Here is a 14,000-nt window from a genome sequence, read left to right on the forward strand (position 1 = left end):
TAACCATTATGCCAACCATGCCCCACACCACTGGTCATAGCATGTGTTATGCCATTGGTCATACCATACCTCACACCATTGGTCATACCATGCCCCACACCACTGATCATACATTGGCCTACACCCTTGGTCATAACGTGTCCTATACCCTTGGTCATACCATGTCCTATACCCTTGATCATACCATGCCCCACACCACTGGTCATACCATGCCCCACAACAATGGTCATACCATACCTCATGCTACTGGTCATACCATGCCCCACACCACTGGTCATACCATGCCCCATGCCATTGGTCATACCATGCCCCATGCCATTGGTCATACCATGCCCCACACCATTGGTCATGCCATGCCCCACACCATTGGTCATGCCATGCCCCATCCCATTGGTCATACTATGCCCCATGCCATTGGTCATACCATGGCCCACACCATTGGACATACCATGCCTCACACCACTGGTCATACCATGCCTCACACCATTGGTCATACCATGCCCCACTCCACTGGTCATACCATGCCCCACACCACTGGTAATACCATGCCCCACACCACTAGTCATACCATGCCTCACACCACTGGTCATACCATGCCCCACACTCTTGGTCATACCATGGCACACACCATTGGTCATACCATGCCTCACACCATTGGTCATACCATGCCACACACCACTGGTCATACCATGCCCCACACCATTGGTCATAACATTTCCCATGCAACTGGTCATACCATGCCCCATGCCATTGGTCATACCATGCCTTACACCATTGGTCATACCATGCCCCACTGCCTTGGTCATACAGTGCCCCACACCACTGGTCATACCATGTCTCACACCACTTATCATACCATGCACCACACCATTGGTCCTACCATGACCCACATCATTGGTCATACCTTGGCCCACATCATTGGTCATACCATGCCTCACACCATTGGTTATACCATGCCTCACACCATTGGTCATACCATACCCCACACCACTGGTTATACCATGCCACATGCCATTGGTCATACCATGCCCCATGCCATTGTTCATAAATGGGAGAAGGATTTGTAGATCTGCACATTTTATTGTTGGCTGTCTTAATGAATTTGGTGTCTGTGCTGGAGTTTAAGGCAATTAAGGAGGAGAACATATTTCACAGAAGAGATAAAGAGATGATCATGTTAATGGCCACAGCACTCCTTGCCTTTATAGTCAGATGGATTGATATCCTGTTGTAGGCCTTAAACTGATTGCTGACTTTTCCATTGATGATTTCTGCTTTATAAGTGAATGAAATTGAGATCTAGGAACACCCCCATGGTCTCTTAGATTTGTACTTAAGTGTTCTTTTAATTGATCTGTACAACTATTTCTGAGTTGTTTTGTTTAAATTTTTCTTGTGAGCTGAATAACACAGAACCTGATTTACCACATTAAAGATGTGAATACTCTGGCTGGACTGTGGACAGATGGTAGACATGTGTACCTTATACTATTTTTTTAATTTGTCCAAATCTTTTGGGTTTCTAATACCATGATCGGAATGGACCCAATTCCTAAGCCAAAGTATGATTAATGTTCATGAAATGAGTATTGTTTCACTCTTTGATGTTAGCTAAAAGTCCTCTTTGCAGCACCTGCAATGTGCACAGTAATTTCTCCTTCTGTAGTTCTTATGAGGTTACATGAACTGGTAATCGAAATACGATTGTAGATTTTTTTTTATAAGACCCATTGCTGCCACTACTATTGGAGAACTGTCTGGGTATCTTTCTTCCATATTGCTCTCATTTCTGCCTGCAGATCCTGATATTTTATGGCTTTATGTCTCTCTGTATGCAGGACATGCCAATATTAACCCTTCAACTCTTGGTTTGAATTTGCCTCTTTTTAACCATTCCTGCATTCATTCCTGATCAACGTGAGGTTCTTCCTGAAGTTTTCTATACTTGCAATTATATTTATACTTTTTTTTCCACATTTCTTGCCTTTTCATGTGGTCCTTCACCTTATATTATTTCTTTTGTTTCTTGGCACATTCAGTTGCTGCCTGATTTTTATCTACTTGTGGTTTGATTTCCATTCCTGCTTGATGCTGATATGCTAAAGCTAGCCTATGCAGAGAAGTCATCTTAGATTTATTCTCTTCATGTTTCAAAACATTCACTGTGTTTGGGTCTTGTGAGGTCAGTAGATATGTGTGGAGTCCCATGATTGCAGATTGCCACCTCTATCATGCCTTTTTTAGGCGGTGTTCCAAAGACCAAATTACCACCATAATAGCTACAAACAAATGCAGTCTGAGAGTCATTCTGCTCAACGCTAGAAGTCTAAATCTCAAAATGCACTTGCTCGAAGTGCTCCTTAAAATGGAGAATATCAACATTTCTGCTGTAACAGAGACCTGGTTCAAGGCAGCAGAAAGCACCCCTGCACTACCAGGCTATAACTCATTCCACACCTTTTGGCCCCAGAACTTGGACCAAAGCTCCGTAGGTGGTGGTGTTTACATATTCATAAAGGATGAGCACACCTCCAGACCCATAGCCCAACATAACACATCTGAGATACGTCAGGTGCAGCTAACATTGGGTAAGACAGAGATTCAGGTCATAGCCTGCTATAGGTCCCCAACCATGTCCCAAGACTCATACTCCACGTTCCTACGCATCCTGGAGAATATTAGGGTCCAACCTAACACTCTCATACAGGGTGACTTCAGCTACCCCTCCATTAACTGGGAAAGCTACTCATGTACCAATACACTTACCCAATGTTTTCTGGAATTCATTAATTCCAATTCTCTGGACCAGCTCATTCTTACCCCCACTAGAGGTAGCAATATCCTTGATCTGGTCATTAGAAACATGGGCGACCATTGCTATATACCAATAGTCAACTCCTCCCTGGTTAGATCCGACCACAAACTAATCACCTTAGAAATCCACATCTCTCCCACCCCACCAACCCCCACAAAGGTAACCAACATGAAAAACTTCTCCAAAGCTAACTTTGGGCTCCTAAAAACAGAGGTGGCTATCTTCCCAGCACCCATGCAAATAGAGAATAGTTGCATGACTGCAGAATCATACACCAATGCACTCTATGAACACATACACAAATGCATGGATCTCACCATACCCAATAGAACCAAGATGCTCTCCTCAAAAAAAAGGAAGTCAATCTGGTGGTCCCCTGCCATAAACAAATTCTGCAAAAGAAGGAGAAAACTGATGTGGAATAAGGCAAAGTCACAAGAGTGGAAAAACTCCCTTTTCAGCCTCAACAAAAGGTTGATATCCCTCATCAAATCCTCTAAAGCTAGCTATGAAAACAGAATTGCAGCAGATAGTGAAGGCAATCACAAGGCCTTCTATAGTTATGTAAAGAATTACCATGGCAATACCCAGATTTCGTCTGAGCTACTGCACAATGGTACCTCCTATACTGAGCCAACAGATATTGCTAATATATTGGCTGACAGATTCAGTGCTAACTTTACCCCTCTCACCCCCAAAGGAACAATCACAATACCAGTAGATTTCTAGGCACCCAATTTTACTGCTGCACAGGTTAAAATACCACTGTCCAAGGCCAAGAATACAGCTTCTATGGGACCTGACAATATCCCTGGCTGTGTTCTACATGAACTACAGAGTAAACTGGCACCTCACCTGTGTGCCCTGTTCAGTCACAGCCTCACCTCAGGCTTTGTCTCTACTGAATGGCGCACTCCTACAGTAATCCCTCTCCACAAAGGAGGAGTGACTACAGACCCCGGGAATTATCTCCCAATTCGTCTGACTAGTATGATATGCAAAGCTATGGAACACATCATCATGGACCTAATAAACAAGGATATAGGGAATCTCCAATCTCTAGATCCTACACAGTTTGGTTTTGTGAAGAGTAGATCATGCCTGCCCAACTTGGTTGACTTCTATGAGTCAGTCACCAGAGCTGTGGATGAAGGCAAAGTGGTTCATACAGCCTACCTTGATCTGGCCAAGGCCTTTGATACCATTCCCCACTCAGGAATCATAGAAAAACTGTTCCTAGATGTCAACACTGTTTTCAGGATTAATTTAAGTCTTCTAAAGAATTCCTCATTAAGTTTTACTCACATTTGTTCATGTTTTATTGTTGATCCTTCATCAACTCCCAAATATTTATACACTCCCTTTTGCTCAAGTTCTTTTATATTTCATTCTTGTCCCAAACTGATGTTTTCCTGGTGGTGCAGTTTTCCTGCTTTAACGGTTGCCTTTGCTCATTTATCAAGACCAAATGACATTCTTATATCATCTGAAAAAGTTTTGATAACCTGCACTTGTGCTTTCAGTTTTTTATCTGATGAGCTATACAATTTTAAATCACCAACAAAGAGTAGATGAGAAGTCTTTAGACATTGTTTTCTAGGATCCAAATTATAGCCATGGCCTAAGCTGTTAAGTAAACAACTTAATGAGTTAAGGGCAAGGCAGAATAGCAATAGTGACAGAGAGTCACCCTGGAATATCCCCTTTTGAATTTTTATCCATGGGATAATAATTTGTCTTTTATCATGGCTTAATTGCAAAATGGTCTGCCACTGTTTCATGGTTACTGTAATGTAGTCAATCAGTGCTGGATGTTTCTTATACATTTTTAAGCACTCTTTTATCCATGAAAGCGGGATACTATCAAATGCTTTTTATGTAGTCAATCCATGCCATACTTAGATTCTTCCCCTTTTTACAGTTCTCCACTATGACATTATTTAACAACCAATGATCATTTGGTTCCATATGACTTTCTTTTATTGCCCTTTTGTTCTACTGCCATAATTGAGTTTTCTTCTAAATGACTATAAACTCTGTCAGTGTCAATTCCCATGTATAGTTTAAATGTCGTTGGAAGACAAGTTATTGGTCTATAATTTTTAGGATAGCTTGCAGGTTCCCTCTTAATTAGGAACATTGCTTTTCCTGTTGTTAGCCAGATTTGTGTCTGTTCAGGGTGTGCATTTTAAGTAGTTCTTACTCATGGCTAAGTCTTCATGCAAAGATGTTAATACTTTTAACCAAAAGTTAGGTACTGTATCTGGACCTGGTGCTTTCCAATTAGAGGCTTTTCGTAACTTTGGTTCAATCTCTCTGGCTGTTACTTCATCCCATTTGATATTCTGTACCTTTAAACTTCTTATTCTTTCTTTAACTTCTTCTATCCATTTAGCATATTTGTTATGTTCCACAGGATCTTCATAGATACTTCTTCCAAAATGCATCTATTTCTTCTTTTTTTGGTGGTCTTCAATTTCTTTTACCTTGTTTCCCAGTTCTCTATAAAACCTTTTTGGGTCATCAATAAATTGCTTATTTTGCACTTTTCCTTTATATTTATCTTCATATCTCATACGTTTTCCTGCCTGTGCTAAAATTTTAGTTTGCTATTTGTGATAGTGCATAATAGATCCTGGTCTGTTCTAATACTGCGCAATGCTTTTATCACGTCTATCTTTCTTAGTATTTTTGTTGCTCTGTTCCCTCTTCTATAGTTTACTAACAGTGACACTTCGTGTCTTAATTGCTTTATAGCTTTCTATATTCAATGCTTCCATGATGGTATTTGATTTCTCCCCTTCCTTTCCCTTACTACTCTGTGTTCTTGTGGTATAACTTTATCAGTTGTTAATTTAGCTTCACAGTAATATATCCTGTTTACTTCTGTTATATCACATGGATCTCTATGGACAGTCCTAATTACTGTTGTGAAGACTGGTAGAGATGGGTGAAGGCTGCCAGTCTAGCCAGATAGAATTGTGCAGATAATTCTATCATTTGTAAATATGAATGTTGAACTTAAAACAATGTGGCAACATTGCCATCTGCTGTAAAGAAAGCAAAGTCAAGCATTTCTTGTTGGTCCTTTGAAATTAAAATTATTTCATCTCTGCCTTTGATGTTTTACAAGTCAGCTCCAGTCTGGCTAGATGAAGGCTTCCTGCTTATTGTTTTGAGGCCAAAGTTAATGACCAGAATTCACATATGGAATGTCCTTTATTGCTCTAAGTGTAAAAGAATGTAAATGCAGTTTCTGTCAGCCTGGGAACACCAGGAAAATGTAAAAGATAATGTAATGTTTTATCAGAACTGCAGTTTCAATTTAAACAGTGAGAACCAAAAATTATTAAGCATTTTTGTCTGGACATCCAACTCAGCACTGCCTTATGCTCTGTTTATGTAAGTAGTATGTTAGAACTGTGTTTTCTCCTAGAAGTAACTAGGAATTAGAAAAGATTAGACTAAGTGTTTTTCTGTGACTTCAGAACTGTACTACTGATTTATTTTAAGTATTTCTGTGTGATCTGTGAACACTCATGACTAGCACTGACTGTGTAGTAGATATTATTGTCTTGTGGTTTTAATTATTTATTATTAAATATTTTAAAACCTTTTAACTGTGGCTGGTTTGTGTAGAGATAAGTTAAGCTCTAGAGTACATTGCATGTATATACGGATCCTGTACCAACTCACTCTAATAAGCCTTGAGACTGTTTAGTCGCATCTACCAATTGGATAATAATATTGCACAGTAATAATTGTACACCCTTTTCAGGGCCTTTGGGTAGCTGATAATATTAGCTGGGTGGTGGCAGTAATTACTACCATATAGTCTGGGTAAAAGGGGCACAGCTGGAGAACCTGTGCCAGCCTTCCCCAGAAGTGTCTGTGTGGTTGTATAAACTCTTATCTCAAAGTGTGTGTGTGTGTGTGTGTCAGCTACTTGGGCAGGGACACGAAGCACTGGTTGGACAGAGAGGGTGCTGGAGATTTTAGCTTACCCAGCTAGACTGAGATCTGGACCCTATAGCTGTGCCAGTGGGGAGTCTTATTGGGGACCTGGGGAGCAAGGGAGTGACCAGCCCCGGACTGACTGTGATCTCTATGCGCTCTTAAGGGAAATTGCACTTTACTGTTTGCATCTGTCATTCTTTCCTCATATATGAGAAGCCCTCTCTGGTGTTAGTGGTGTGGATTGAGGCTCCTTGATTGCTGGGCCAGGGCACGGGTGTCACATATTAATTGGTGGCAGTGGTTGGGATATCCACCTCACATATTAATTGTTTGGCAGTGGTGGGATATCCACATCACATATTAATTAGTTGGCAAATACTAATTGGCTTGTAATGGTGTGGGTAGAGTGAATCCTGTAGCTTGTGTACAGGGAGCTTTGAAGGTGTTTTGTACTCTAAAACAGCCATGCAGTGAATACTCAGAGTTCAGATCACAATTGTTTTAATTCTTTTGTTAGCTTAGTTAGTCAGGGTGAGCAGGCAGCATGTCAGCAGAGGAGTATGGAAAGCTGACAAGGAGCCAGCTGGCGGAGATGTGCCAGGCTATGGGACTGGTGCATGGAAACCTGACTAAGGCAGATCTGATTGCAGCCTTGGTTACAGCTGCATCAGAAAACAGCAACCAGGAGGACAATCAGACATGGAGTGGAGATATAATTTCCTCAGAGAATGGACTACTCAACCTTTCTGCAGTGGACTTAAAAATCCAGCTGGAGCTAAAGAGACTTGAATTAGAGGTCAGAATGAGAGACTGCTACATTTGCAGGCTGAGGAGAATGATAAACTGTTACGTCTGCAAGTTGAGAAAGAGGAAAGACAGATGCAGCATGAGAAGGAGATGCTGACAATTTGCCAGGGTCATGGAGGTAATGGGGAAGGGAGTAACTGGACCCCAGAAGCACAAAAGGTCAGTAAATTTTTTCTGCAGTTTAAAGAGGGGGATAATTTTGATAGTTTCATTCATATGTTTGAGAGGGTATGTAAACAGTGTGAAGTTGACCAAGGGCTCTGGGGACGGTTCCTGATCCCCTTACTCCATGGTAAAGCTGTAACTGCATTATCTAAAATGCCTGATATTGCATGTTTTGATTATACTGCTGTAAAGAAATGTCTTTTAGAACTGTTTAAGCTAACACCTGAAATGTATAGGAAAAGGTTTTGTGAGCATAGACACAAGGCAGATGAAAGTGCATGTGAATATGCTGCAGAACTGATCACTTATTTCCATAGGTGGGTGAGTGGATGTCAGGTCACCACTTTTGAAGGGCTGGCAGACCTTTTGGTGAGGGAACAAGCCCTTAGCATTTTGCCTGAGGTCATAAGGATCTGGTCAGCTGATAGACAATGTGCTACTTCAGTGGAGTTGGGGAAGAAGGGAGACCTATACCTGGCAAGCAGAGCAGCCCTGCACAGGAAGGGGACCCACAGTACTCCTCATGGGTCTAAAGGAACCCATGGTAGGCAGCACAGACTACCAAAATATAATCTGCCAGTAGCAGGGGAAGCCACTAGTCCAGGTACACATTCAGGACCTAGGGTTAAATGTTTTGAATGCAACCAGTGGGGCCATTTGGCATACAGGTGTCCATGGAGACAAGGTGGGGAACCAAAGGTGAGGGAGCCAGTAAGTGGTAAAGACAAAATGCCAATAGTAGGTTGTCTTGAGACAACAGGGGTACAAAACTTCCATCCTGCAGCTGTCCTGATAGGGAAGGATTTGGATGAGGCAGCACTATGTACTTATGCAGTTAGACATGGTCAGGCTAGGAGACAAGCATGTGGGTCTGGTAGCCTGGAGGAGACCCAGACCAACTGCATACTTTCAGCCAGAACTGCTGAGGTGGTTACTTCAGGGAGAGAGCTACTCTGTAACAGTGAGACTGAATGTGAGCCACAGCTGCTTGTGGGCACTGATGGTCCCTTGGACAGAGTGACTGCAAAAGTAGAGGTGAGTAGTAGTACCCAGGCTGACAGTGAGGCACCACTGTCAGAGGATGCCAGAATTCCTGTGGAAGGGGAGATGGGAAATGTTACAAGGAGAGAGTTGAGACAGGCTCAGCTCTCAGACTCTACATTTCAAGGCCTGAGGCAGGTAGCTAGGGAGGCACCTGATTCTCAAGGAAAGGGGGAATCTGTATACTGGGACAAAGGGTTACTATACAGAGAGTGGACCCCTGAGAGAGGGCTAGAAGATGAGAGAGTACAGCAGTTGGTAGTGCCTAGAGCCTACCATCTGGCACTTCTAGCCATAGCCCATGATATTCTCTTTGCAGGTCATATAGGCATAAAACGTACAAAGAGGCGTATTATGCAGAAATTCTATTAGCCTGGAATTTCCAGAGATGTAACAGGGTACTGCAGGACCTGTGAGCAGTGCCAAAAGATAGGCAAGGCAGGAAACAACGTGAGAGCTTCTTTGATGCATTTGCCTGTAATTGAGGAGCCATTTCAGAGGGTAGCTATGGATATTGTTGGTCCTCTGAGTACCCCTAGTTCCACAGGGAAAAAGTATATCCTAGTGGTAGTGGATTTTGCTACATGATACCCTGAGGCAGTGGCTTTGTCCTCCATTGAGGCAGAGAAGGTGGCAAATGCTTTGTTAGAGATTTTCAGCAGGGTAGGTTTCCCAAAAGAAATACTGATGGACAGAGGTGCCAATTTCATGTCAGACCTGCTGGCTTGTCTGTGGAAGTCCTGTGAGGTGAAACACATGAAGACCACCCCTTACCATCCCCAGACTAATAGTCTTGTTGAGAGGTTAAACTCTACAATCAAGTCCATGCTACGGGCCTTTGCAGATCAGTTTAAGAGGGAGTGGGACAAATATTTGCCCCATCTGTAGTTGCTTACAAAGAAATTCCCCTGGAATCCACAGGTGTTTCACCCTTTGAGTTGCTGTATGGGCATAGGGTGAGGGGGGACATCTAGATTTAATTTGAGATGAGTGGGAAGGTGAGTGCGAGTCTCATAAGGTGTCTGTTGTGGCATATGTCCTAAACCTTAGGACAAGGCTCAGGAATCTCATGGGCTTGGCCCAGGAGATCCTGGCAGAAGCTCAACTACAGGAAAAGGTGTGGTTTGACAGAAATGCTCGAGCTACAGAGTATGCCGTGGGGCAGCAGGTAATGGTTCTCATTCCTGTCAGACACAACAAGCTGCAAGCAGCTTGGGAGGGACCCTACAAGGTGGTAAGAAAGGTAAGTGATGTTAACTACATGGTGGAACTGCTAGGCAGATGGCAGGGGCACAAATTGTACCATGTTAACATGATGAAACCTTACCATGATAGGAAGGCCCTTGTGCTGAGTATTTGCAGTGGATTGCAGGAGGAGTCTGAGGGAGATCTGGGTCTGAATGGGTAGCAATGTCCCAGCAGCTATCTCCTACCCAAGGTCGAGAAATCCGAGCTGTGTTGCATGATTTTGGGACATGATCAATGGGGAACCAGGGCGCACCCACCTGGTGCAGCACTAGGTGGATACAGGACCCCAAAGGCCTATTAGGCAGGCCCCTTATAGGGTGCCTGAGAGAGTTAGACAGACTCTGAGGGAGGAGGTACAGGAGATGTTGGAACTAGGGGTGATTCAAGAGTCCAACAGTCCCTGGGCCTCCCCAGTGGTGCTGGTGCCAAATAAGGATGGTAGCACCAGGTTTTGTGTGGACTACAGGAAATTAAATAGTCACACAGAGTCAGATGCTTACCCCATGCCTAGGAGAGATGAGGCCCTGGAGCAGCTGGGTGGGGCTAAGTATCTTACAACCATTGATCTTAACAAGGGTTACTGGCAGGTGTCCTTGACTCCCAGTGCTAGAGAGAAGTCAGCCTTTGTGACTCCTTTTGGCTTGTATGAGTTCACAAGATGCCCTTTGGGATGAAGAATGCCCCAGCGACTTTCCAGAGGCTGGGAGATTGTATCTTAGCAGGAGCAGGAGGGTTTGCCCTTGCTTACCTAGATGATATTGCCATCTACAGCCAGTCCTGGCCAGAGCACCTGCAGCATGTCAGGGAGGTGCTGGGCAGACTACAGAGGACAGGGTTGACCATTAAGCCGAGCAAATATCAGGTGGGTATGGTGGACGTCTCCTACCTAGGACATAGATTGGGGAGTGGTAAGATAAGGCCAGAACCTGCCAAAGTGGAAGGCATTCAGGCATGGCCTGCACCTGTTACTAAAGAGCAGGTGAGGGCATTTTTAGGGAGAGCAGGGTACTACAGAGAGTTCATCCCCAGTTACTAGTACCATAGTTGCTCCCCTTATAGACCTGACAAGGAAGAACAGGCCAGATAAGGTAGTGTGGACCCCAGCATGTGAGCAGGCATTCCAGAAATTTAAAGAAGCTTTGGGAGGACCCCCCTGTATTAACCAGTCCAGATTACAGCAAAGAATTTGTTGTACATGTGGATGCTTCGAACCATGGAGTGGGGGCTGTGCTTAGCCAGATTTCTTCAGAGAAGGAAGAGCACCCAGTGGTTTATCTCAGTCATAGGCTCCAACCCAGGGAGGAATGCTATGCAGCTGTAGAAAAGGAATGTGTAGCCATAGTGTGGGCATTGCAGAAACTTCAGCCTTATCTTTATGGAAGGAAATTCACTGTTATGACAGATCACAACGCCCTAACATGGTTAAACAGAGCCAGCCAGCAAAATTCCAAGTTGCTAAGATGGAGCCTAGGGTTGCAGGCATATATGTCAGTGCAGCACCACAGTGGGAGTAGCAATGCCAATGCAGATGGACTCTCAAGACAGGGAATGGGGTGAGGAACACTCAGATAGACCTAACCCTCTCAAGCGGCATTCTCAAGGGTCACTAGAAAAGCTAGCTTGAGTTCTCCGGGGGGGGTAGAAATGTGAAGGCTGGTAGAGATGGGTGAAGGCTGCCAGCCTAGCCAGATAGAATTGAGCAGATAATTCTATCATTTGTAAATATTAATGTTGAACTTAAAACAATGTGGCAACATTGCCATCTGCTGTAAAGAAAGCAAAGTCAAGCATTTCTTGTTGGTCCTTTGAAATTAAAATTATTTCATCACTGCCTTTGATGGTTTACAAGTCGGCTCCAGTCCAGCTAGATGAAGGCTTTATGCCTATTGTTTTGAGGCTAACATTAATGACCAGAATTTACATGTGAAATATCCTTTATTACTCTAAGTGTAAAATAATGTAAATGCAGTTTCTGTCAGCCTGGGAACACCAGGAAAGTGTAAAAGATGATGTAATGTTTTATCAGAACTGCAGTTTCAATTTAAACAGTGAGAACCAGAGATTATTAAACATTTTTGTCTGGACATCCAACTCAGCACTGCCTTATGCTCTCTTTATGTAAGTAGTATGTTAAAACTGTGTTTTCTCCTAGAAGTAACTAGGAATTAGAAAATATTAGACTAAGTGTTTTTCTGTGATGTCAGAACTGTACTACTGATTTATTTTAAGTATTTCTGTGTGATCTCTGAACTCTCTTGACTAGCACTGACTGTGTAGTAGAAAATATTGCATTGTGGTTTTAATGATTTATTATTAAATATTTTAAAACCTTTTAACTGTGGCTGGTTTGTGTAGAGATAAGTTAAGTTCTAGAGTACATTGCATATTTATAGAGTTTATTGTACAACTCCACTCTAATAAGCCTTGACTAATTAGTCACACTTACCGATTGGATAATAATATTGCACAGTAATAATTGGACACCCTTTTAAGGGCCTTTGGGTAGCTGAAAATGGTAACTGTGTGGTGGCAGTAACTACTATTGTATAGTCTGGGTAAAAGGGGCACAGCTGGAGAACCTGTGCCAGCCTTCCCCAGAAGTGTCTGTGTGGTTGTAAAAAAATCTTATCTCAAAGTGTGTGTGAGTGTCAGCTACTTGGGCAGGGACACGAAGCACTGGTTGGACAGAGAGGGTGCTGGAGATTTTAGCTTGCCCAGCTAGGCTGAGATCTGGACCCTATAGCTGTGCCATTGGGGAGTCTTATTTGGGGACCTGGAGAGCAAGTGAACAACCAGCCCCGGACTGACTGTGATCTCTGTGTGCTCTTAAGGGAAATTGCACTTTACTGTGTGTATTTGTTATCCTTTACTCATATATGAGATGCCCTCTCTGGTGTTAGTGGTGAGGATTGAGGCTCCTTGATTGCTGGGCCAGGGCACGGGCGTCACAACTGTGTTTATTTGTTTGGTCAGACTTCTGACTTTTGGAGTTTTATTGACCTTTTGCAGTGTATTTCTTTCACTGATCTTTATATATCCATCTATGTCAATTATATCAAGCAACTCTTCTCTTAGTTCATTTTGTTCCAAACTAAGGGCATATCCCTTATTTTCCATTATCTGTGGGCATTCCATAAAATATTCTATAGCATCTTCCTGTGACACATTCTCTTCAACTTCATCCTGTGCCATCCGTTGCTCTAGCATATGGGAACTCACTGGCTTATCACTCCTCAACATTGACTGCTTCAGAATTTCCACAGTTTCCTGTTTCTTTCCTGGCTGTCTAGCTTCAAGTGAATGTTTATACTGTTTTCCCGTGGAAGGCTTCAAAATATCTTGATATGGCACCTGATCAAATGCTTTCTATTCCACTATTTTCCCATTTAATTTGGATATCCATTGCTCTGTCCTGTTGTGGTCCTGTCCGCATTAGATTTTCTCTACTGAATCCTTCATTTTGCAGGTGCTCTATAACATCAATTTCTATTTCTTTAACTTCTCCATTACTAATCTCCTTTTCTACTTTTCCTCTTTGTCTTCTTATTTTTTGCATTATAAAATGTTCCATATCCGGATTCCTTTGCTTATATTTTTCTTCGAATATCTTTGTGTCTGCCATCTTTAAATTGATTAATTTGGCTTTCTCCTTTGTATAAATATTGCACCATATCAAATCTCTCTTTCTTTCCCATGTCCATATTTCTTTTTTATACTTTTCAAAAAATATAGGTTTTGTATACTTATTTGCACTTCCTCAGATGCTTCTTTTTCCAAACAGATCAAAGTTTCTTGATCTGTATACTGTTTTTCAAAAGTCAATTGTATTAATGAATGCAAATTTTCATTTGAAGCTTCTGACAGTTTTTCCTGTAGAAGCATTTTTCTTTCCTCTAATTTAATTCTGAATCTTTTTGTATATCATGTGTCTGGAAGTTTGGGGCTGTTTGCATAATAGTAACAATAC

Source organism: Protopterus annectens, chromosome 4.part0 (genome assembly GCF_019279795.1).
Source record: "Protopterus annectens isolate FY-2018-M chromosome 4.part0, PAN1.0, whole genome shotgun sequence".
Classification (NCBI taxonomy): domain Eukaryota; kingdom Metazoa; phylum Chordata; order Ceratodontiformes; family Protopteridae; genus Protopterus; species Protopterus annectens.